At 55.3% G+C, this 12,076-nt stretch overlaps 1 protein-coding gene across 1 annotated transcript in view; it reads right to left on the reverse strand.

Annotated features, from left to right (window-relative positions):
* LOC110589503 (inositol 1,4,5-trisphosphate receptor interacting protein) overlaps positions 1 to 10,912 on the reverse strand; it is a 25,044-nt gene extending 14,132 nt beyond the window's left edge. The window contains exon 1 of the mRNA XM_021700018.1: positions 10,817 to 10,912. The gene's annotated coding sequence lies outside the window, so the exon portion shown is untranslated. The remainder of the gene's footprint in view (positions 1 to 10,816) is intronic.
* Between the last annotated feature and the right edge of the window lie 1,164 nt (positions 10,913 to 12,076).

Here is a 12,076-nt window from a genome sequence, read left to right on the forward strand (position 1 = left end):
CCCCCCCTGCCACCTCTGAGGTGGAGCCCTCCGTCACCCCCAGCCACCACCTCTCCTCCTCCCTGGAGGTCGCCCTTCTCCGTCTCACTGCGACACGGGTCAGAGCTTTCAGATTGATGTTCAGGGCCTGGCCCCACCAAGCCTTGGGGGACCCCTCAGTTCTCTTCCCACTTGCCCTGGCCACTTCCGATTACTGCCTGTCCCCTGAACATCTCCTGTACTGCCCCCAATTCCCTGCACCGTGTCCACACCACACGACCCAAACCCTACCCGATGGTCCTCACAGCAAGCCCATCTCAGAAACGGCCTCCAAGAGCCTTCCTCATCCCTCTCCACCCCCAACTCCTGAGACAAACCCTTCTTTCTTGAAAGGGATACAAGAACAAGCAGGGGGGTGGGGGCAGGGGGGACAGGGGTGACAGCATATGTATTAAGCCCTTCTGAGTGCGGGCAGGCCTGGTGCCTTGTGCAGATGGCATCTCTGGAGATGTCCCAGAGCAGGGAGCCCACAGTCCTTGCTCCCGCCTCTCCCCTTAGGTAGCTCGGCTCACCAGTGTGGCAGCCCCATTTCATAGGCAGAAGCCCACAGAGCCGGGAGGGGGAAGGGCAGAGGGGCCGAGGCCATGCCAGGCCCACAACTCCAGACCCCGCCATCTCCCCAGTTCACCCCATCCTGCTCTTTTAGCATAGTGAGCTGCCTGAGCTCTGGTCTGACCCCACAACTTCCAGGGCCTGGAAGGCTTGTCTTGACATTCCCCAAAGTGCCTGGCAGAGACCCACATGCAGCGCTGCCTGCTCAGGGCACCAAGGACCGTGCGATCCTGGGGACCCACCAGGGTGCTCACATCCTGCCCTCTGGAGACACCCGCTTTCCAAAGAAGGCACCACACGCGTCCTCCATTCTCAGGAAGGATGCGTTTCCTAGAGAGGGTGTGCACCAAAGCGTCCCCCTTGATCCCCGGATTCCCACCTCAGATTTCTGGACCTGAGATCACAGGGGCGTGTTAACAATGGAAACACAGAGGTAACCATTTCCCACAGTGAAGCAGCCCTCATACACCGTCAGAGGTTGCCTCGGCTTGAGCTAGTGTTTCTCAGAATTTCCCTCCGCCTCTGGGCCCCAGCTCGCCCACAAGAGCTGGCTGGGAGGGAACATTAACACCCACCTCCGGCAGGAACGCCAAGGCTCCCCAGACTCGTCCCCCTTCCCTCCCTCCACCCTGCGTTCTCTCCACTCCTGGCCTCCAAGCAGAGCAGTGAATGCTCAGGACGGGCCACACCTGGGCTGTGGGGCAGGGAGGCCAGGCTGCAGTGACGGAAAGCAGGCTCCAGACAACAGCAAACACGCTGGCTCAGTGGGGAGGGTCTTCGAGGGGGCTGAGCAGGAACCAGAGAGAAAATACAAAGGAAAACAAAGTGGAGACAAAGCCCTCCCTTGGCCACCCTGCTCCCGCTCTCACAGATGAGCTGGGGATGGATGGGATGAAACAGGCTGCTGGGCACCACCTTCCTTGTGATCCCTGGAGGAGAACAAAGACAGACCAGCTCACAAAGACAACCTAGTCTCTCCAGGGAGCGCAGGGGCCCCCGGGACTTTTCCACAGTTTCCCCACCCGCCCCCTCTTACTCACGGCCTGGCTGGAGGGATTCTGGCCCCCACACAGTGAAATCCCAGGCTGTTCTCCCACCCTGGTCCCCTGGGGCTTGGGCCATACTAGACACAATGCCTGCGCCCCAGCTGGGCAGGGGGGACGGGGGAGAGGAGAAGAGGGAGGGAGGGGGGGTGGGAAGGGAAGAGCTCTGGGCCTCCTGCGTGTATGTACAAACACACACACACACACACACACACACACACACACACGCACGCGTGCTCTGCGCCTGCAAAGATCTAAAACCCCTTTCATCTTAATCAAGGGGAATAGCAAGGGGAATTAATAAAAGCAAGATGGAGGCCAACCCAGTTGTAAAACGCCTCAGAGCTGGTGGGGGCCTCTCAGCTTGTGCTCTCTGTGGCAGGAACCGGGGCTGAACGACACGGTCGGCCGCCCGCCCTCTCCAGGGCTGCCTCAGTCAGGGCCATCCAGCACTCCCCGTCCGGGAAAGCAGGGGGCCTCCACCGTAAGTCCGAGAACTGCTGGCAAAACTACCCCCAGACTCGGCTAGGACCGCACAGAGTTCTCTTCCCTGTGAATTAGACGAAATGATGACGACCGCGACAGCCAGCCACAGGGAGGGAATGATGCCCGTGTTCTGCCCTGGCTTGTGCCTGAGGCTGCGCCTGGCGCATAGTGGGGGCGCCTGAACCAACGACAGGGACGGGCGGGTCAGGCTGGGGCAGGCAGCAAGCAGCCCCTGACCCTGCCAAGTTCACAGGGACATACTCCACCCCAAGGCCACCCAGAAAGAAAGAGCCCGAGATCTTCAGCTCAGAAGAGCTTAACACTTTGCGGAGGCTTAGTGTCCAGCAGCGAAGGGCCCAGGCTCTGCAATCAGAGGGCCTGGGTTTGAATCCCAAGTCTCTCACTTGGGGTGACAAGAGTACTTCCTTCTTGGCATGGTGGTCCCATACATGCTGGTGCTCTGTAAAGGACACGGTTATCGGTATGGGTGATAAGGCCAGGTCTCCCCTTTGATTTGTTAAATCCTGCACCTTAGGGACTCCTCTGGGGAGACGGGGGTGACCAACATCCCTGCAGCATTCCAGAAGCCTGGGGACTTGGCCTGGTTGCCTCCTCCACCTCCCTGTTTCTTCAAAAGGCCCCAGGGGCTGCCACAGAGGGAGAGCAGGAAGCTTGGCACCTGGAGAGCTCGCAGCTTGCCACCCTCCCCCCCACCCCCAGTCTGGCAGCATCAACACTAACCAATCCTCCAGGCCTTCTGAGCACCTAGAAGGAGAAACCACTGTGGGGCCCTGATGCCTGGTATTAAAGGTTCAGGGGTTCCTCGATGCATGCTGAGTGAATCAATGAAGTCAGGAGTGGGGGAAAAAAACTCATTGCTTTTTGAAATGGGGGTAGTGGGAGATCCCTGATGAAGTCACTTCTAAGGTTTTTCTTCCTGGGAGGCGCTCTGCTGTCAGAAAAGCAAAGCGCTAACAGTGGTAAGTGCCTTGGGGAATGTGAGCAAAAACCCTTCCAGATGCAGCCCGGAGACAGACCTCGGCTACTTCAGGTGTGGATGGCCTCCTTCGAACTGTAGGCTGACTTACTGCCCATGTTTACCAAGAAAAGGACCCAGGAACGAACTCTGACACAAGTTTATCTGACCCCCAGCTGCCTCTCCCCTTGACGCCCACTTCCTTGCTTGAGAGTCTTACAGAAATAGAAGATAAATGGAGGATACAGGATTTGAAGCAAATTCCGGAAAAGAAGCAGAGAAGCAACCCTTGGTGGAGTGGCAAGCAGTTCTCCCTTTCCAGAAAAGAACAGACCAGCCCCTTGGCCCTGACATCCTATGGGAGAGCTTAAAAACTAGCAGCCAACGTGGGACATTTACAGAGATTTAGGCATTGTGCAAAATGCTTTACGGGTCTCATCTGCACAATAAACCTCTGAAAGAGGCACTATCTGCATTTTATACATAAGGAAACTGAGGCTCAGTGTGGTGAGGCCTCACTCATTATCAGCGCCGGGATTCGAACTCAGGACTGACTTTCAAGCCTCCAATCTTCCCATCATGCTGTGCTGCTCAGTGACCCGATTGTCTGTGAAATATTACATGCACCTAGGGGCTTTCCTGTACCGTTTAGGGCAGGGCAGGTGCCAACTTAAGTGAAATCTGGGCACGAAGCAGGGAATCAGACTTAATGGGCTTTCAAGGCCCCTCCCACCGGAGCTTCTGGGTGTGTGAGCTGAGCTGTCAGAGCCGGCTTTGCAGCTGAAAGGACAGTGCGTTGGGAAAAGGGAGGGAGGGCCCTTCTGACACTGGACAGTGCCTTTTGCCGGGAGGCATCAGGGAGAAAGGGGCATTTTGGGGTGGCAAGCAGGGGTAGGGCCTAGGCATCCCCCATTCTCTTCCCCTCCAGCCCAGACTCGCTGTGGTCCTGCCCCTTAACCAACTCTGGAACAAAGTCTCAGCAAACAAAGGACCTTTTCATGAACTTCAGGCAGGTTCCCTGACTGCTTTGAAGAATTCTTGGCTATTGAAAGAGGCTCCTGGGAGGACAGTTTGTTATGAGCATGGTTTTATACCAACAAGCAGGACTAGAATTATGACCACGCCCTCCCTATGGTTTGGTACCGGTTAGGAGACTCCTGTATCCACTTCAGGGAAATGACCTGGGGGAGAGAGTAGGAGGAGCCCAAGATAGCTCCAAAGCTGAGCCCTCCTCCCAGGCAGCCAGGGTGTCCCACTATGTCATTCACCTGCAAGTGAGTTGTCTGGAAATTGTGGGCTCTGTATTGTTTCCAGGACTGCCATCTGAGGATCTGAAAGTGCTCTGTATATTCTCTGGTACTGGCTGCTCCTATCCCCATTAAACAGGCAGAGGAACTGAGTCCAACTGCTAATATCACAGAGTCACACAGGAGGAGACCTGGAGTCGGGGGTCTGCCTGTTGTCTTCCCGCCTCTGACACTCGGACTTTGTGGGACTCTGTTCCTTGGCAGGACACAGTTGACACCCATGCCTGTCCTCTCTAACACCACTCCCCAAATCTCGGATCTATCTCCACAGCCTCCGAACCCCTGTATGAACTCCTGGGGAGGAAGGGATTCCGCGGCTTTCGTTTAGGCCGACTTGAAATTCTATGGGGTGTGCTAGAGCTGGTGAGGGGTGAGCTGTGAACCTCGCTTCTGTTCCCAGCTGGTACCAACCCTTGGAGCAGCACATCCCAGACATTCCTCCTCTCTGGGTGCCTTTGATTATAAAGCTCCACGAAGCCAATGAATCCCGAGCGCATTCACCGCCTTGCACATTGTACCTGCATAACCAGTACTCAAGCAACGAATGAAGGTTCTCTCTTAAGTGAGGGCATGGGCATCCTTGTGTCCTGCTGTCCTTCGGGGGTGACGGTGGAGAAGCAGGGAAAGCCATTTTCCTGATCTCCCCATCACTGATCCCCTACCTCCCACTCTCCCCTACCAGATTCAGGCTGTAGAAGGGAAACCCGGGGCTATGGAAGTTGTCAGAAGCTACTGTAAGGAGTCATGCTCTTTGCTCCTAGTTGCAGCTCAGAGAACGAAACAAGATTTCAGCCCTCAGCACTGAGCTCTAGTCCTTCGGCCAAGCTCAAGGCCCAGAGACCTACCCCCAACTGGCTCCCAGCCTAGACCTCTGAACTGCAGCCCCTCCCTCTTCCCCTCGCCCAGCCCGTGAGAAACACACCTGTGGATGTCACACCTTCTGTGCTCCCTCCCTTCAACATGTGTCTTACAGTTGGGACGGTTCTTATTCCTCCCCGTCTACCTTAAGGTGGAGGTGAGGTGTTGCCATAGGCAACAGTGATGTCACCTGGAGGTGCTTCCATTCAGCCGATGGCAGGGGGTGGGTCACTTGGATAGAGGGGGAATATCAGAGGTCCCAAACTGGTGAGGGGGGCCCTACAGACCTCTTAGGCACCCCCAAGCGACCTTCTTCCTCTCCCAGAAAACCTCACTCTTCTCTCCCCTCTGGATGGATGCCTGTTCAGACCCAGCCTCAAACCTGACTCTCCCTCCCCCAGAGTAAGTGGAAAGGTGGGGACTAGCAGCTTTCTCCTCAGCTCTGAACAAACGACAGCAAGGGCTCAGATGAGATGAGCTCCTTCCTTCTAAGCCTCTGGGACAGTCTGGGTCCCTATAGCCTTGTCCTTTGGCCAGACATCAGTGGCACGAATGGGGATGCTGGGGGCCCAATTCGACAGAGAATGTGGATCCTCGACTGAACTCGACTGCCTTTAAGAGCTCATACTAGCCAGATTAGAGGTCTGTGCCAGGCACGGTGCGCAGTGCTTTCTACACGTGTCCTGTGAGTGGTTATCTCCATTTTACCTATGATGAAACTGAGGCTTGAGAAAGTCATAGCACTTGCCCAAATACAGAGAACATCCATCCACTGATCAGCGGAGCCAGGACTCAACCCAAGTCAACCCTACTCCGAAGCCCAAGATGCCGAGGCACCTGGAGACTGTGGCTTACTAAAGATGAGCCACGAGGGGGCCTGGACAGAGATCACACAGAGCCCTTTAAATCCAGAGAGGCCATCTGGGCAGGCCAGCTGACCCGAGGCAAGCTCGCCTCGCACAGGGCCTGCAGTAAGTGGCCAGTCTGGGGTCTTCCACTTCCCCAAGCACCTGTGCGGATTAGGGACCATGTTCTTTGCTCTGTGCTTGGCTTACTGTTGACCCATCCAGGCCACCTGACCAAGTCCTCTTAATTTGCATATAGCATTTACCCCCAGGTGTAGTGGTTAACTTATGCAAATGAAACTCTACATGGCTGGGAGCTAATGCTTATAAAGTACTAAACAAATTAAGTAAGTAAAATCAAAATAGCTAAGTTATGCAAGAGGAAATGGAGACATCCTATCAGGTAAACACTGCCCCTGAGACTCTGGCCAAGGAGACCTACACAGCCAGGCTGACTGGAGTACTGGTCTACCCGGCAGGTATCTGTCCACTAATGAGCAGGCCACAGAAGTCAAGAGAGCCCCATGCTCTTAGACAACCCCCTCCCTGTGCTGCTTTGCCAAGCACGAGCTGCCTGGAAATTTGGATTCCCATGTGGCTCGCCCAGGACGCAGGAATCAGATACCATCTAGTCTGCATGATGGTGATGGTCACAAGTCTTCCAAATTAAAAAAACTAGCATTCTAATTTGCACACCCACTTCTGGGAGCTTCTCGAAGTGACTCAGTTGTCCAAGTCCAAACCACTCGGAAAATTGTGGAGATGGGTTTCTGAGTAGGAACAGCTAAGAGCTAGACTTGGGATAGGTGACATGATCCACATAAATACCACCCTTTATGGGAAATCTGCTGGGTATCAGCTGGTTCTTCCCAAGAGTCTTTGAGACATCCTCATCGGCTGAGAAGCTAGTTTATTTAAAATACTGTCTATAGATAGTATGTAGTAACATGTTTAACTCCAGCTAATTAAGTGCTAAAATGTATGGTGCGGAAAAGAAGTGATCATATATAAACGAAGGTGTGAAATGGAATTTGGGGAAAGATTTCCTGAACCAGCTTGGGAAGGACAGGTGAACAGGGCCTGGACAGGGAAGGGAAGAGGGAATAGATGGGGACTGGGGGGTGGGAAGTGCTGGGACAGCATGTTTGGACACTCGCCACCTCGTTCCACTCCTGGGGGCATTTCCTGCCTAGGTCAGGGGCCCCGAGTAGCTGTGGCCTTTTCCCTCTGCACCACACCCAGGTGGCACTTACTCATCACCCTCATGTCAGGCCCCAAACTGGATTTGCCACTTCACACTGCCCAGCAATTAAAAAGGAAAGTCAGCTGATACTTGGGCCAGGCCTCCCATGAGCCATCTAGGCTCAGCGAGCTCTTTTTCCTCGCCTTTCTGCTGCCAGATGAATTTTCCATCTTTCTTCCATCTGAGCAGAGTGGGTATTTCTTCCTTTGACAAAGAAAAAAGCAATTGCTCTTCCCTTCTTCCACAAGGGCCCCAACCAAACTAGCTTTCTTTTCTTTTTTCTTTTTTGTTTTTTTAAAGATTTATCCATTTATGAGAGAGAGAGAGCATGAGAGAGAGCATGTAAGCAGTGGAAGGGGCAGAGGGAGAGAGAGAAGGAGAGGATCCCAAGCTCCCAAGCAGACTCCCTGCTGAGTGTGGAGCCCGCCACTGGGCAGATCCCATGACTCCCGAGAGCATGACCTGAGCCAAAACCAAGAGTTGGACGCTCAACCAACTGAGCCACCCAGGCGCCCCCCAAACTAGCTTTTAAAGCTTAACCTGCTTCTTGTTCTGTGAATGTTCAGTAATTGGGACTCAGCTTCCAGGCTCCTGAACACGTCATTGCTCTATGCCTTAGCTTCCTCATCTATATGGGGATAACAATGCCTACCTCATAGGACTCCTATGAAGATTAAATGACTTAATGAAAGGGAAGTGGTTTTGGGGAAAAAAAAAAAAAGCCTGGCAAATAAATGCTAAGCCCTCAATAATGGTTGGTTATCATGGCTGCTGTGTATGGTTGCACAGGTGGTGTACTGCTCAAGAACACCTGGCCAGGATATGGTGAGGATGAGTCCAGCTCACATGCACTTGTCCAGCTATGTGCCTTGGCCATGTCTATCAAGATGAGGCCCCAAGGTGGTATCCTACATGTCACCAAGGTGTCATCCTCTTGCAGAGAGGTACATCTTATTCTAATTCACATAAGGAGCGGAATATGCTAGCAACAGCCTTGGCTGTTATTATTAACAACCCTTGGCATTCTCAAACATATCCCTCTCCCCTGCAAGGCTGAGATCAGTCTATCTGGGATAAACTGGTCTCAGTCATAAATAAGTTCCCCGGTCCTCAGCACCCCAGCACTCTAGGACACTAGTCTGTTAAAACCCCACAGGCTGCACTAATACCTATCATCCCTACTAGGGGGACTTCTCAGCCCCAAATATGGAGCCACAGTTTTGGCCTCTGAAGGGACTCTGGCCTTCCTAATTGCTGACGGCCAGCTGTCTCTGCTGACAGGGATGGGCAGTGCATTGCCAACGGAGGAGTTCTAGTTGTTGGCAAGTTACTCCTCACTTCTGAGTAAGACCTGTCTTCCTGCTTCTCCTACTCACTGAGTCTCTGAGGTCAGACAGAGCAAGTCTTCTCCTTTTCTCAAATGACAGTCCTGGAGATTTCTGAAGGCCACAGCCTCATCCCCCTCAGCTTCTCATCCCGGAGACAACTATTGCCGGTTCACGCCCTTCTCCCTCATAAGATGAGCTTTGCAGAGCCCCCTTCCTCTGCCATCCCCTCCCCTCTGGACCAGTTCCCTCTGGCAGTGCCGCCCCTTCCAAGAGGTGGCAGGGCGCCCTGAGCTCATGCCCTCCAGTGGCCCAACACTACCCTTCCAGGGGCTCTGCTGGTCACTGCCTCCCACTGAGATGTGTACCCCTCCAGCAGACAGAATCCCCCACTGTCTTTCTCTTATTGACCCCAGGGGGTTCAAGAAGGGAAAAATACAAAACCAGTTTTTTTTCTTTTCTTCCTTCCTTACTTTCTTTTTAAAAAAAATTTTATTTATTTGAGAGAGAGAGCGCGCATGCATGCAGGGGCAGAGGGAGAGGGAGAAGCAGGCTCCCTGCCCAGGACCCTGGGGATCATGACCTGAGCAGAAGGCAGACCCTTAACCGACTGAGCCACCCAGGCGCCCCCAAAACCAGTTTTCTCCCAGACAGTACTTTCTCCGGTGGGCAACTTTGCCAGAAGCCTCTACCAGAAGTTCTTCCCTGTTCTTGCCCTCAGATAAAAAGTTCGCCCCCACACCCTCTTCTTTGTTTCCCTTTGAGCACCGCAGGAGCTGGGAGCCATTGCTGGTAAGGTGACAACTTCTGCGATGATGGCATCGGGTTAGAAGTTCAGACCCTTGCCCCCTGAAAACCAGAGCCTGAATCGGCTGCATCTCTGAAAATTGCGGAGCGCGGGTATGGCATTTGAAGAAGGCTTTCCATCCACCCAGAGAGAGCAGTCAGTCTAACCACTTTATGGTTACCCACAGTGCAGACCCGAGGGCAGACTGGCCTGCAGCGGTGGCCGGCACAGGGAATTAGCAAACAATGAAAGCCACTTAGGCACGTAGGCTGGGAGGAGGCCTCCAGAGCACGTGGCCCAGCATGTTATAGCCGAACGGCAGCAATCCTCCCTGCGTCTGCCAGGCCGTTTTCACAGCCAGCCTGGACCTGGGACTACACCAGGCTCAGGTCAGCTTTACCTGGCAGCCTCTCCGAGGCAGAACTGGTTTGTAAAAGGGAAGCGCCTGGGTCAAATCCAAAAGAGTAACGACAAAATAGAACAGGATTCTCAAACTGAGTTAGATCCCGAAGGCCGGGGTCTAGGATCTGCCAGTATCTGGAGCTCTTTTAGTTCTGAAGAAGGTTCCTTCGCACACCAGGCAGAGGATGCCATAGGCCACATGCGGTCCCTGAGTCGCTCAGCAAAATATTTTCGCTTCCTGCTCGGCAGCATTTTGGTTTTTAAAAAGGAGCATTTCGGATGGGAAGCTTGGCCCTGGGGCTTCTGAGTCCCTACACCTGGAAGCCAGAAAGCTAGAGACACTGGGGAGGGGTGGGGATGGGGTTAAGGGTCAGGCGGCAGAGACTATGTGCAGCCGCGAGAGAAAGTTCTGCACAGCGCGGGGTCTCCTTCACTAAGAGTCGCGAAAGAGGAAGCTGTGGAGGCTTCATCCGGCCCCCATAACCCCACAGCTTCACTACCTTAAACCGAGAAAAAACAAGCTGCACTCCCCTGCCTGCTTCCAGGGGGGGAAGCAGGCTGGCCGAAGAGCCGAGTGACCCGGCCTGTTTTTCTGCTCGAGCACTCCGCTCAGACGGTCCGAAGTAACGGATCGCCGGGGCACAAGGGACAACGTCGCGGCCCCGCTTCGGGCGCCCGGAGGAGGCGTTGCCCGCCGCGCGGGGCTGCAGCGAGGCGCCCCCGGGGTCCGCGGCCGGGGCTGGAGCGGAGACGCGGGGGCGCAGGACACGCGCGCCACAGAAGACCACGCAGCCGGGTCTCCCCAGGCACCCCAGCCCCCGGCCGAGCAGCCGCCCGCGCTCCCCATGCCCCCGCTGCGCGCCCCCACCGCGGGCGCAGCGCCGCCTACCCGCGGTCCCCCCGCCCCGCGCCCCTCTTCCCCCACCACGCGAGGTGGACGCCCCCGGACTTACGCTGGCCTTCGTCCCGCTCCGGCTCGCGGCAGGGACCGCGCCAGCCGGGCTGCGCGCGCGGGTCCCCAGGGCCCGGAGGCCGCGGCTCGCGGGCGGCTTCGACCGAGCGCCCTGCCGGGCACTTAGGGGGACGGGGGCGGCGACACCCCGGCCGGCTCCCGCCTCCAGGCCTCCATCAGCGCGGCCCTAAAGGCGGCGGAGTTACTCATTTCCTGGATGTCACAGAAACTTTTTCCTCCTTATAAGAACAAAACACCCGCCTCTACCCCGGGCTGCGGAAGCTTCTTAAGGAGGACCAGGCGGGTTGCGGAAGCTCGGAGCCGGGGCCGCCGCAGAGGTCGGCCGATTGACCCCCAGAAACTCCAGAGGGGCCAGCAGAACTGGAGGGTGACCGGACGAGTCGGGCTCTGGCCACCGGAGTCAACTGGTGCGGGTGGACAGGGAGTCGGGGAGGACGACCTTAAAAGTCGGTCTGGGCCGGCGGAACGGAAGGGGTTAAATCACGGCCAGTCGGCAGTGCGTTTTCCCGCGGCGCGTTTTACGAGCGGCGGAGTTGCCGGGGCCACCTCTTTTGTCCTCGCGAGGGAAATACAAATCGAGACACGACGCCGGCCCTTTTCTCTTTTTGCGGTTTCAATGGATTGAAATAATTCGCCAAACTGAACGATAAGCCGATGCTTGGTTGCCTTTCTCTCGGAGTAACCCGGCACAAAGGAGCGTGGGGGACCGCCCGCTTCCATCTGTAGAGGGCGCTGTAGGGTCCAGAGCGTGTTTACAGTTGTGGGACTACACTCTGTGAAGTTAGGCGCGAGCGAGCTGAGGACGGGAGGGACAGCGGCCGCACCACCCTGGTGGTCCTTAATGGGTTATGAAATCCATAACCTATTCTTTTCCCCTTGAGACCTACTACAGTGTCACAGTCGGTAGAAGTGGCCGGCCACAGCTTGAATAAATCCTGCATGAAGTGGCTTTGGGGGAGTCAAACGCCACTGAGGGCACCTTGGGGAAATTATGAGAACACACGGTCCATCACCTATTTCCTTTCCTCTTGGAGGCAGCCAAGTAACTTTAACACTCGCCTGGAAGACATTAGGCTGAGTCTCAAAGATAAACAGGCAGTGAGACAAAGAGCTAAAAATAGAGCCCCCTGGCTCTTGGCCCAGGTTACTCTTGTTTTCAAGCTTCTGCTGTTGCGCGTAGCTCTTTCCTTACATCAGGGACAGTTATGGCAGAGCTGGTGGGGAGGGATGGGGAATGGGC

This window comes from Neomonachus schauinslandi, chromosome 6, assembly GCF_002201575.2.
Source record: "Neomonachus schauinslandi chromosome 6, ASM220157v2, whole genome shotgun sequence".
Classification (NCBI taxonomy): Eukaryota; Metazoa; Chordata; class Mammalia; order Carnivora; family Phocidae; genus Neomonachus; species Neomonachus schauinslandi.